The sequence below is a fragment of the Amphiprion ocellaris genome, chromosome 9 (genome assembly GCF_022539595.1).
Source record: "Amphiprion ocellaris isolate individual 3 ecotype Okinawa chromosome 9, ASM2253959v1, whole genome shotgun sequence".
Taxonomy (NCBI): domain Eukaryota; kingdom Metazoa; phylum Chordata; class Actinopteri; family Pomacentridae; genus Amphiprion; species Amphiprion ocellaris.
This window is the reverse complement of record NC_072774.1, coordinates 6,172,078-6,186,230: the sequence shown is the minus strand read 5'-3', so window position 1 is coordinate 6,186,230 and position 14,153 is coordinate 6,172,078.

The following is a 14,153-nucleotide window of genomic DNA, read 5'->3' as shown; positions in this document are numbered from 1 at the left end:
ATTTCTGTTTGTCCAAAGATGAAAGAATATAAAAGAATGTCTGTATATTAGCTTTTATGAACCATAAGATCATTAAAAATATCTACTTTACCTGCAAAACTGAACTGTAGGTTTCTCCTTCAACCCCTATTCTCCTCTCGCTCTCCTCTGTCGGCCTCATTTTAGTTGTTTCAGCACGTCGAAACACTTTTCGCTACCTGCTGATCGGGAGCCCTGATGACCGCACTGGATGTAAAATGATTTCCTTTGCAATTTTTTCCTCCGACATCAGTGAAATGCCACGGCGGTACAGTGTAGGCTGTTTTCTGGGACTGATTGTGTAGGCAAGGTAAAGGAAATCACTGCGCTGTGCACACGATGTGACTGATGATCAAAGTGTGCGGCTGCAGAAAACAACGTTAAAGGAGATATTTAAATGGTGATATTGCTGGAAAAAGTGACATGTAAATTACAATGAAACTCACATTTTTTCACTTGGTTTTATGGCTTTTTTTCCTCCAAAGACGACATTTTGGGGCCTCTAAAGAGGTTTTAGGTGGAGATAGTGGAAAATGGCTTTAACCAGTTTAATCTTAAAGCATAATAGACATTTTGTTTGTGAAATAGCCAGAAAAAAAGAAAAATGCGCAGATTTCTAAATTTTAGTGAAGATAACATGAAGGCAACTGCTCATGTTTACCACAGTGTGTAGTTCCCCTCTAAAAAGGCCCATTCTGGACCAGGAAGACCCTGAAAAGCTGCCACAGTTTTCTATTGGTACCAGTAGATAGTTTTGTGTATAATCTTCTGGTAAATTGTATCATTGTGGCAGCTTTTTTAAAAAGATAAAGCCTTTTAATTACACCTGTAGATTTTGTGGTTCAACTGGTAAAGATCGCATTATTTGCAGGTCTGTGGAATGGATCCAAAACATAGTCTCTTCCACTCCTCTACCCAATACTTCCTGCATTGACATCAAAAATGGCACTGAGCATAAATGATGCATTTGTCCAACATGAGTGTGAACACTGGGCTCCTCGTATTTTACCCTCCTCACGTACTGTATCTTAACTGAGTGAGAAAAACATCAAGAACTGCTTTTAAATATCTTTGTGAAAAAGTCAACAAAAACTGAAAACGGAGAGCTTCATTCTCATACATATGTGCCAGTAGGGACCTTCTCCAGATGTGCTATCATCCATTCTGATCTTTGATAAACAGAAAAATACTCCAATAACTTTGTTTAATTGCAATCATGTGACTAAGTCCAAGAAAAATCTTTGCTTTGTAGCATGCAGAAAACATAGCAGCAGAGTGTATATTAATGCTGATACCAATATATCTATGATATGCCATTATCAAGGTAATAAAAAATGAATTTTTAATACATATTTAGGTAATTTTTTTTACTATTGTTTATATATTTAGGACATATTTTTCTACTGATGTTTATATTTGTAAATTTTTTTTTCTACTTATATTTATATGTTTAGGATATATTTTTCTATTGATACTTATATTTGTAAATATTTTTTCTAATTATATTTATACATTTAGGACATATTTTTCTACTTATATTTATATGTCTAGGTCATATTTTTCTACGTATGTATATATTTTTAGGACATATTTTTCTACTCATGTGTATATTTTTAATTGCGACTGACAGAGTTTCTGGAGATGGAGATTTCAGAGAGAATCAACTCTGCTCTGTCTCTAGCTAGCAGCACTTCAGTTCTGCCTCCAGAACCAGCTGTTTACGTCAGCAGCACCAAGTTCAGCACCGAAACCCTTCATCAGATGGTGTTTCACACCGCCGCATGTCTGAAAAGATTTGCAGTGAAGCTGAAAGATCGGTACAGCAGACAGAAATATGGTTCCTCTCCTTTGGAAGAGAACCTTGAAAGTATAAAATCTAACATCTCTGTTCCTGCAATGACTGACCCTGTGAGGGACATTCTAGATAAATGGTCCTCAGAGTCAGAGCATGGAAGGAACGGTTATTTTAACAGTAGCAATACAAAGGTTGGCCAAAAGTGATGAACTGATCAACAGACTTTCATAAGAGTAATTTACACGCAATTTGGTATTCATACATAACATGCACATGCATAACACATGCTTGTGCTCAGCGCAAGGTCATTTTTTATTAAAGATTTCATCCATCGGAAATGATACGTCAACTGAACAGCCTTGGCGGAATACTGCTCTCTCTGAGTGCTTTACTATTAATATATATATTTATTATTATTATCACTATCATGATCATTATCATTATTATTATTAAAAATAAAATGAATTGTGCAATATCGTGGTTATGGCAAATGTGACCGTTTCACAAATAAGTGAAAAAGCTGCTAGTGTGGAAAGGCTGTATCACATCTTAGTGTACTTACATTAAGCCAACGTACATTTTAGTACCACTTAGGTTCGGTCACCTGAGATGGTACCAATATCTGGTCTGGCCCGTGGACTACATGTAGCTGCAACAGTAAACACCACGGTTAGTTACCGTGTGTTGACTGAACAGTTTGTGGGCGCTTTCTCCTTCCTGTCTGTGTCACAAAGCTGCTCGTGATCTTCAAACCCCCTTCAACAAAGCTCTGTTCTCGTGAGGCCTGATCCCTCCTCACCCCCCGTCTCTCCTCTCTCCCTCCTTCCTGTCTCTCTCTCCCCCCTCTCCACCCTCAAGCTATCTGTCTCTCACTCATCCTCCCGCTGTCTCCCTCCTTGGCCCTCCCCTCTCGCTTTGTTCCCGGGATCAAACGAGTATCTCTCTCGTCCATACTCCGTCACCTGGGAGAACACACACTCTCCTCATCTCTCTGCAGCGCTCACACTCGTTCTGGCCTTCAGTTTGCAGCAGCGTTAACGTTGCTGTGCAGGATTTGTAGAGCAGCCGTGGCCGAGCTAACCTTTCAGCTCACCTATCGCCTCGGATCAAAGACGAGAGAGAGAGAGGAAAGAGGCAGGAAGAGGAACAATGTCGGACAGGACAGATTAAAACAGAAAAGAGTTTTTCTTTGAATTGAACTGAAATGAACATGATAAGGATCAGAGCCGACTCAGAGCGAAAAGAAAATCAAGCAAATGCTAAAACCCATGTGGGCTTGTGCTTTGAGATGCAGCTCCTCTGAAACACTTCTAAAAGAAAAGGAAGTCAGTGCAACACCAAGTCAATCTGTTTCTTCATCAGGAAGGTATAGCTTGTTGTCAATACCTAATCTAGACCTAATTTGAACTGAATTTTGATGAAAACTTCACTGGATATTGTAGCAAAGGATGCAACAAGATGACGTAGTAAACCTGATGCAAATGTGACATTTCAGTTTGGTCTGTGTATATATTCATTTAAGGGTTGTCTTCATTAGTCGGTTCCTATCTAATGTTTCACTGTCTCTATTTTTTATCTATTGAGTGGAGCAGAAGGTTCACTTGACATCTGATTTATTCCTTATGATTTATTAGGTTAGCATGTTTCCATTGCACTTGGTCCCACTTGCTGTTATCAACACACCATTTCTACTTCACCCGGTTGTGAAATGCTTTATTCATTATTTTTGCAGTTTAAAAAAAAAAAAAAAAAATGTACCTTTACTTTTACTTTGCAAATTGAAAACTTACAATAATACAAGTAGATGGACGCCTATCTTATTTTCTTCTTGTATGTTAATGTTTGTTAATCCATCTTATCTGTAAACTGAGAAAGTAGGGATGTTTTTTTATTTGCCACTTGTCTGATAAAAGTCTTTTAATATTTAGCATCCGCCAATACAGAGTCCCAATTAAATACCATTTTCCTGTATAATACATACTTCAAGTACATTAAAGATATTCAGATTAATGTGTATTCTTGACAACTTAATCATTCTGCAATGCATCAGCAAACCAAAATTAAAGTTTCTGCATCTGAAATACTCCTTAATGGTATGTTGGTGGTCTTTAATCTTTCTGTAAAGCTTCAGTAGGACATGTAGTGTGGAAAGGGTAAGCTGTATTGTGGCTCCACAAGCTCCAAAACCTTTATTCTCTGCATGTATGCCATAAAAAGTATTGCAGATCAGCTGAAGTACTTGGATCTTACTGTTTAACACTGTAGCAGCTCAGGCAGACAGCCACTCCGACTGAAGGCAGTTCATGTTGGCAACCATGACAAAGACTTCCGTGGTACTTAATGGACTCCAGCCAGAGCTCATGAGTGTAAGTGTGCACCCCAAGTAATAAGTCTATTGACTAAAACAGTAACATAAGTGGGCTTATTTAGGTGCCATCAGCTCACGTTCCCCATCAAGGGACACAAAAGCGAACAGAAAAGTATATTATGCCTGTATGTATGTTGGCTCAGCGGGGTAAATACTAAATTAGAAAAGCTGATTCACAGGAGGGTAAATATTTAAGTAATGATGGCCTTACTGCATTATATTCCATTAGATTTTGAATTGTCGCCTCAATTTAGTGCTTTCTTTCATATGAATGAAGGCATGTCTACTATAAACTGAGCAGAAAATGCCCAATCTGGTGCATAAAAACTCACCAGATGCAGGAAATTAAGTGTTTCAAACAAAATCTGTGCCCAGGGTTATAATATCTAAAGAGTAAACAAAGATAAAAGATATTCTGCAGAACCAATTTGCTAAAGGCTGCTCAGTTGTTGGCCAGGATCATTCAAGAACTTAAATAATAGAAATAATAGAAATAGAAACCTGCTTTACTTATTTTTGTAATTTAACTCTGGATGCCAAAGTTGAGAGAGGCATCATTGGTCTGTGCACCATCCCAGCTTCCCTGCTGTTACTCTCTAGCCTTCTTGATGTGTCCCGTCTCATTCAGACCGTGGTCCACTTCAGTCCAGTCCTGTCCAGTGTGGTGCCGTTTAGCTCAATCCGGTCCAGTCCGGCTGAGAACTGAACAGGTGGTACGTGACAGCAGGTATGAGCTGACATCAAAGGATCCAGAGAGAAAGAGCCTTCAGACAGGGAGGCAGAGAAAATGGGGAAAGACAGATCTGGAGACAAAAAACAGGATAAAGGAAAGAAAGAAAAGCATTACAGGATACTTTGTGAATCACGGCAGATTAGTATTAGAGAACGAGGAGGAAGCTGAAGGTGGTGCTGGGTGGTTTTTGGGAGGGTAACACAGAGTTGGATGCTTGTCTCCAGACCAACAGCTTGTGTGCTTTCCTCTTGTGAATACCAATTGTTCTGCAGTGATAAAAGTCGACTGCAAAACACAAAAAAACTCCACAAAACTCTCTTTATCTCTCCCTCTGCTTCCGTCTTTGTCTCCTTTATACTTTCAGTGCAGCTTCACTTCATATCTCTTCTGTTTTTGTGTGTGTTAAAGTGAACTTTGCCGATACTTTTCATGGCCCTCTGCATTTGCGCGCTCTTATTATTTCCTCTCCAAAGCGGCGGATGCAAGCTCGTGGTCTTTTCATTTAGACCTTGCATGCATACTTTTGCACGCGGACTCTGTCACCGCTGTAGGAGGCTCTGCAGATGATGTCAGGTGAATGTGGACATTGTTTAATGAGCCCTGGGACGAGGGAGGAGGGGTGAGGTGGGGGGAGGGAGGGGACAATAGGAGAAAGGAGGGAGAGGAGGAGGAGGAGGGTAGAGGACAGCAGCAGCAGCAGGAGGAGGAGGAGGAAGAGGAGGATGCTGAGGGAAGACAAAGAGAGAGAAAGGAGGTGGGAAACCAGCAGCTCTGTCTCATGAAATTTGTTTTTATGCAACTAATTTGCATTTCCAGATTGACAGAAACATATTTTGGGCCGCTTTGCTTTCAAATATGTTTCAAATCAACATATAAATGCTATTAATTTTATTTCTTAACACTTGTTCTTCTTTAACCAACCAGTTGTTTATCAGGTGGTAACCCAGAAAAAAAAAGATGCTTCAAACGTGTTAGGAAAGGGTTATATTAGGTGGTTTTCTGTTGTAGGAACTAGGAATATGCCTGAACATTTCCAGGAATGGCCCTGTTATCAGTCTTTTTCCCATTGCAGTGCAATATCCAACAACTTTGACCATAGTATCAACTCCAAGTGCTTCAAAACGAGTCTTAGTTACTGGATGAGTTTTGTTATGTTAGACTATATGGTGAATTTTATGCCGTTGTTGTAGAGGAGAAGCCCTGACAATGACATTGGAGGGCAGAAAAATTGGTGCATGTTGCTGTTTTAACCAAACACCATCAAGACCTGCAGAGCAGTTTTAGGTACTTTTTCTTGTTAAGTCAGGAATTTCACTGAAAAAGGTTCTACAAGGGTTTTTATTGTGGTCAGATTGTGCACATTTGACGGCTTTCCACTGCAGGAACTCAGAGCAGGCTTTCTATTTCGTTCTATTTATATTTCGTTTACAACATCAACTCCAAGTGCAGCAAAACAAATATTAGTTACCTGATATGAATATGTAGAAAATAGTCACTTGAGGAGTCCTAGAAGCTTCTTTAGAAAGAAACTGGGCTTTACGTTTAGGTTTTTTACATGGAAATATTGATGAATGCACACTACAGCAATTCTTTTTTTAGTCTTGTGTTTGGTGAGGTTAGCTACAGAGCCTCAGCTTAGGTGTTATCTTAATGGGATGCATTTCAGTTACTAATTAACACTCGTTCTGTGGCTGGACAACAGAAACAGAAAAATATATACATGAGAGCTGCTTTATTGGAAATTCAGCTGCATTAAAATGCAGTAAATGTGAGCACAGAGAGCAGGAGAGAAGCAAACAGATGTAAACACACCTTAGCGTTACATTTTCCACATAAAGCAGCATTAGCTGTGTAACATGTTAGCACATTTTGTATGTTTTACTGAGGCTGAGACATTTTACACTCAGCAGAAGCAAGTTCACAAAGTTTGAGCTAGGAAAATATTGCTTCGTGATGATGTGTAGCACTGAGGTCAAATTCTTACTCGACTGTCAAGATTGCCAGAAGTAACCGTCTTCATATCTTAAGAGCTTTTTGTTTATACCTCCAAGTTTATAACAACCACAAAATACAATAAAAAATGGATTTACACCATATGGGACCTTTAAGTCTAAGAATAATGGTCCCACACGGGACAGACTTTGTGCCTCCTTCAATCCCGAAGCCTTCCTACAGTGTCACAGTCTTACCTTATGGGGAGAAAATATGTTTCTTTCAAAACCTAAATCAGAATGAGGTTTAGTTTTGGGGGTTGAAAAGCAGAGGGAAGGATGATGGGGAAAGGGGAAGCGATGCAGGATGCAAATCTGTCAGAGGGGAAGAAAGAGGAGGAGAAAGATTAAAAGACTAAATTAAAAAAGTGGAGAGGAGATTGGAGGTCGCAGCAGAGAGGTGGAAGAGGGAGAGAACATCATGAGGGAAGGAAGTGGGAGGAGAAAGGGTGTGTAGAGGAGAAACATAGGAGAAAATGCATGTGATATGTAGCCTGAGGACAAGAGGAAGGGATGAAAAAAAGAGGGGAGGAGACAAAGGTAGCAGAATAGACAAAATCCAGAGTATATAAAACCTTCAAACAAGGTGAGGAGGAGACGAGCAGGAGGTGAAGGGTAGAGGATGTGATCCCTCCTTCCTCTGACCTCCTCTTCCTCTCTTTTCTTCATCACAGCCTCCCTCCCTCTCCCTCTGTTGCTGTGTAATGTTAGACTACTGGAAGGGAAAATCTCCAAAGTCAGCTCTTCTCGTGGCTTTTTCTGCTGTTCTCCCTCTTTTCGCATTATGTCGCATTCTTCGTGCTCGCAAAATGGAAAATGTTGCAGACCTTATTCATCCTAATTAAACACATTTCTGCCTCACTAGCTGCCGATTCCGTTCAAACTACATATCTCCTTTAAAACTAGAGCCGTGATCAAAGTCGCTCATTTTTTTTTTCCACGCTCAGTGGAGATTTGTGAAACATTTGCATTTTTTTTGATTCGGGAAAAGGGGTCTGACATCCAATTGTGTGAGAGAAAGGTCTTTTTTTATTATTACAAAAGAACCAATTATTACAGTGTGGCTTCCAAGATGAATCCTCTGCAAAAATGTGCAGCAGCGTTGGGGTGACCACTGTATCTATATCCTCCCTTTGTTCTGTTGCTCTCTCAGCAGCTCTGTCAGTAATGGTCATTGAACCCAACATGCAGACAGTTGCATGCCGGTGACAAAAGCCACTCCAAGTCCAATTCGGAATCTATCCACCTTCGAGCCGTAAGAGTGGCTCATATTCTTCTGCTTACTCTGCTCTCCTTTGCCTCAGAGCATCAAGTCCATCCCTCTGTTCATTTAAGTCCTGAAAATAAACTGTCACTCACTCCATCGGCCGACTCTTGTGTTTCTCTCTGTGTGTGTGTGTGTTTTGGGAGTTGTGTGTGCGCAAGATGGGGTGTTGTGCTGCCGTGTACATCATATATATAAATATATATATATGTATATGTGTGTGTGTGTGTGTGTGTGAAGCTGTCAATTTGTCTTGCCCAGCTCCATCCAAAAAGACAGACAGCCCATTGAGGCGTATGCTGCAGAGAAAAATAACAACTCCAGCTGACAAACACACTTTAGTCAGTGTGCAAACACAGACCCTGTGACAGAGGGACGAGGTTTTGCATTTAAATTGAAGACGTAGTTTACTTTTTATACTTAGTGTACTTTTTCGGCGTGAAACTGTCACTTCAGTTTGTTCTGTAGTTGGGAGTATCGATTAATGTCGCGTTCAGACAGACTCTCCCCGAGGGTGAGGATGAGGATGAGGGTGAGGGTGAGGGTGAGGGGAGGGAAGGACTGTAGCTGCAGAAGCATGAATGAATCTGGACCACGTTCAGCTGCAGAAGGCGACGTTTAGTACCCGTAAATACTGTCCTATTCGCTTTGCCTGTCGCTGTGAGGGGATCAAGACAGAGAGTTAAGGTCATGGAAAGTCATGCAGTGCGACAGTATGTTACTGTGTCTGTAGTTCAGGAGGGTCACTGGTGCTTTTTCCATGTGCATGCTGCATAGTGTACACTGAGCTTCCTTGGCTTTTTATGCATTGTTACGCCAATATCATCAGCATCAACAGCTATCATAGTCTGTTTGTTACACTAAAAATCGTTTGAAACTAGCTAACGTAAAGACATGTGCCCCTATATTAATCCGTCTGCTTCTGAATGTGTCGGTTTCATGTCTGAATGCTCATTTTTCTGCAAAATTCACAGCAGCAGTTTTATTAGATCGGCTCTAGTAGCATTTCACTTTCAACACAGCACAAGTTTGGACTGCATGGCGTCACATAAATGGATAGGCATGCGCAAATCATGTTTTTATCCTTGTGCAAAATGATTTAGGCCCAGTTTACACCACAACGGTTTTAGGATGAAACGCAAAGGTTTTGTTGTGTTGCAGCCTCCAATTTACACAGGAACGGAAACTTTTAATATGGACTCCAGAGTGGATTTTTTTCTCAAACGCAACAGCCACCGTTGCCGTGTGAACGAGTTGTCAGAGTTTTCAGTGAGAACACTGATGTCACACTTCACTTTGTGCATTACGCTTAATTCTAGTTGCCATGTGTGAACTGGACAACAACCGGAACAATGGCAGACGACCATGTTAGGCTTGTGCTGCTGAGTCTACTGAATTTATTGAATCTCCTTCAGCAAAATGTGCCTTTGTTGCGCCATTGCTGTAATCAGCAAAGATGCGTTCAATATATTCAACAGATAATCAGCCCACCTCTACATCGGCGGCTGGACTTCTTCTGGTCTGTGGAGGAACGGGTAGCAATCACGTGAGGTGTGCCTCGACAAAGCAAGATTGCCGACTACCGGTCTGGCATGTACACTATAGTGTTTTCAGGCCTTCCAGCGTTCCAGTGTTAACGCAGATTTTTTTCACCCCGTTGTCGTGTAAATCCAATGACGCAAAAGAAATACTTTTGTGTTTTCGGGTAAAACATTGTCATGTCCACGGGCCCTTAGTGAAGATTTTTTTCCACATTTCAGCACTGACAAACCACAAAAGGCACATTCTTATTCATTTTCCACTACAATGTCACATCTGTTACTGTTGTTTTAATAACTGAAATGTGTGTAAAGATAAAAATTACAAGGCTGTAACAGCTCAGATCAGTGAGACTCACCAATAATGAGTATATCCAGGTTTTATCAAAACATCAACAGGAGCTAAAGTTTAGTTTGGTGCCTCCAGTTATTTCAGGACTAATATGAATGTCTCCAAAGAGAGAGAATTGCGTACATTCAGGCACTTTTAACAACAGAAATAACTGCATTAGTTACTTAAAACTACAATTTATCCCCGACATGGAGACAGGATGGATCAGGAACTAACAGCAGGTCACACTGTTGGTAAAGTAGTTGTTAGATTATCATCACACTATACAAGACTATTTGGATGCTTTGATAAGCTGCTATTATTAAGAATTAGTGACCTACACTGCTGTTGAAAAAATTGTGGTTACTGAGAAATGACCTTATTTTTGAAAGAAAAGCATTTTTTTTCAATGAAGATATCATTAAATGAATGATAAATCCAGTGTAGACATTGTTAATGTGGTAAATGACTATTCTAGCTGGAAACAGCTGATTTTTAATGGAATATCTCCATAGAGGTACAGAGGAACATTTCCAGCAACCATCACTCCTGTGTTCTAATGCTACATAGTGTTAGCTAATGGTGTTGAAAGGCTAATTGATGATTAGAAAATCCTTGTGCTGTTATGTTAGAATATGAATAAATGTTTTTTTTCCATCAAAATTACATATTTTAACTCTTTTTTTCCCCATGAAAATGATCCTTACCTGCCTTAAAATGATTTAAATGTAAGTCTGAACTGTTCCATCCTCTAAAATGTGCAGATTTATGTCCCTATTAAATTGTTGCCAGGGTAAAAAAGCTAGGTTTTACCTGGAGGGTGTCTTTAAACACTGATGTCTGATATACAAAAGGGATTACCAGTTTACAGCAGCTGTTTTCTTGTTTGAACTCTAGTCTGCATTCAGAAAAATGATCTTTTGTTACTTTTATTTGATAAAAATACTGTTTTAGACAGTCCTCTTTGTGAGAGAAAATTTGTTGATGCTAATTTGTTAAACAAGTCTGATAATTGATAGTCTGACTCACTGTTGTTCCAAACAAATGAATAAAAACCGATTTATGTCATTTTACTACAGGCATCCTATTGCTAGAATTCACAGCCTGATGTTTCAATGCATGTCTAATGTTCAATAGAAAACCACACAAAGGCGGCGGGTGGAACGCGAAGGCCAAAGATCATTAAATTACGATGAAATTCCTCCAGAACATCAAAGAAAATGTAGCCTACAGTGGCGAGGTTCACTTTGCAGGAGCAGCGTGGGAACATTTCAAGTGCACAAAGATGAATGCTTGAAGGCAATATCAAAGGCCTAATGCGCAGGTTTATTATGCATGAAAAGCTGCCCCCTGCATATGTTATTGTGCTCTGAGAGGGAAGAGCAAGAAAAACTTAACCTCAAGTCATGGTCAATGTGTTTTCTCCTGAAACCTGAACATTTAAATTAAATAGTTTGGTGCGGTCGTGTAATATAACTTAATTATTCTATATTTTTCTGAGAGAAATACATGTAAATAATCTGCTTTTGCAATCCAAAATATTGTACATCTGCAGACATTCCTTAAAAACATACAGAGAATATGAGTACTAAGTCCAGGTATTAGTCTGTACCACTTTATATCCAATACATACCCCCAGTAGCTGCTCTTCTACAGTTTTTTTGTATATTTTTTCACCTCTTTCTACCTCTGGTCCTCCTCTACATCGGTCTGTTTTACACTCTGCCTCTCATTGTTCCTCTTCTCCCTCTTTCACTTCTCTCCTCGCCTCCCCGTCAGTGTTTTATTTCTCCACTTGTCCACAGCAGCGGGAGAAAAAGCTATGAACACCAAATTAATTATGAATCATTTCTATAGGCAGCTACACCTGTAGTGAGCTACTCTGCAGAGAATGATGAAAACAAAAGCAATAAATCAAGGCAAATCCACGAGTCAGGGGCAATAGTCCTGCAGAAATATTCTATAGTCATCCCTCCAGAGACAGCTGCGCCACTGAAATAACCCTGATCCCTCTCGCTTTCTGATAACTTTCACTGTCTAATGGTACCAACGGGTATTTTCCGATTCCTCTGAGCGTCATTCAAGCAGCACATCGACTTCATACTAGTCGGCACCAGGATTTGAGAGCAATGGAACACATCTGGCAGCGTTACTTTCAACATAATCAGATAACACATTTTAAAAAGCTGCTAATTATTAGCAGGATAAAGATACCTGCTTTATGGTGTCTTTCTGTCTAAACAAACACTCATATTGATTCATAATCATCCTTGACAGCACAAAGGACTCCGTTTTCATACCTTTACAGATGATTATACTAGTGTAAATACTGGGTTTGCGTAGCAGTCATCCTGGTAGAGCATATGCACCATTTATTAAGGTGAAGTTCTTACTGCAGTGGACAAGAAATAATAAATAAAATAATCAACAACACAAAGCCCTTGTCCCTGAATAGAAGCAGAAGCTAGGAGAACATCCATGCATCCGTTTTCTTCTGCATATCGTTGGTTGCATCACGGTTGCAGAAGACTAATGCTACTAATGGTATCGTCATTTCTCGCATCCCATTCATTGGCTAGGTAAAATGCACCGTGTTGTTTGCTGTTTGCGTTGCAGTGCGTTTGAAGCTACAGTGCGTCGTGTCGCCCTGGAGCTCATTTGCATAAAGTAGACTTGACTTCTACTTTATGCAAAATAGGTGCAGGGAGCGGAGGTGCAACGCCTCATGAAACATTCGTAAAACGTCTAAACCAGCCGTCGTTGAACTAAAACGAGGACAGATTCAGCAGTTTATTTCTCGCTTCAACTGCTTTCAGAAAGAGTTTTTGCTGAACTGTTTTTGTAATAAATAAGAAAGTTTGCGACCGAGCTGACATGTTGGTCCGACCCTTCTACCGAACTGAAGGTCTGAAGCGCTGTCATGTGACCACCTAGCTAGTGGCCCACCAAGCAGCTGATGTTCAGATGTGCTACATTTCCATGCAAGGAAAAAACGCCCCTGTGGACACGTATCATAAGAGCAGCCCCGTCAACAGCAGAGTTAGTCAAGTTTCAGAACTGAACAAAACTTTGGCAGCATCCAATCCAAGATACGACTGCTTTGTTATTGTAAAGGCCCTGATTTTGCTCAGGGTTTTACTCTTGCTGCTTTAAATAGAAGTAATAATGAAGGTATTGAGAATGTTCAGAATTGTAGTTTCAGGTTGTGAAAGCACATCTGAGGTGAACATTTTGGTAAAACGGAATCTCGCATTTTCTATTCTTTTATTCTGAAATAAGCTGAAAATGGTGCAGTTATCAGGTGAAAATATGAAGAGTTTTCATCTGCTCTTCCGGTGTTTCCTCACCTAATTTTACAAGTTTGGTATGATGATTGTTTCTTGTATAAATACAAAGAAACCAGACCGAGTCGAGGCACTTGATGCTAAGTTTCAAGAAATACTTTGTTTCCCATCATAAGTCTTTTCATTAATTTATTAAAACTTGCATTTTTCTTCGGTGCTCTGTGTATTTTCTGGTGCGATGTCAGAATTGAGCCAGTTTTACGTATTCTGAAAGCATTCCTGTGTGTGTCGGAGGTTTTCAGGAGAGCCCAGGTATAAATATTAAAATCATCAGAGGCTGCACGCTGTTTGTGGATTGTAAACACATCTGTCACTACTGTTTAATTGGTAAACAAGTCTGACCGCTTTCTGTTTGTTGGTAAACAACCATGTCCCTGCATGATATGAAAGGTCATTAAAACAACCTGTTTACTACTGTCTGCTGCATCTCAACTGTCTGCTCCCCTGCACCGGTTTCATTTACATTTAAATTAAAGCTCAGGACATGACGCTCCGTCCGCCGTAATCTGCAGCAAAGTCAACTTATTTTCTTAAATCATCACCACTGTGAGTTCAGAGCTCAGTCAGTTTGACCTCGGAGAGGAAAAGGAGGGTTTTAGTGGAAGTAAAGGTCGATGTGAGGAGTTAAGTTTAGAGGTTTGGACTAAGAGAAGCACCCATTCTAGACATTATTCTGTGCTTTAATGTTGTCACGATATTAGAATGATGACTTTCGATATAATGTCTTTTTAAATATATTAATACGGAGAGGACAGAGGAGCAAAAACCTAA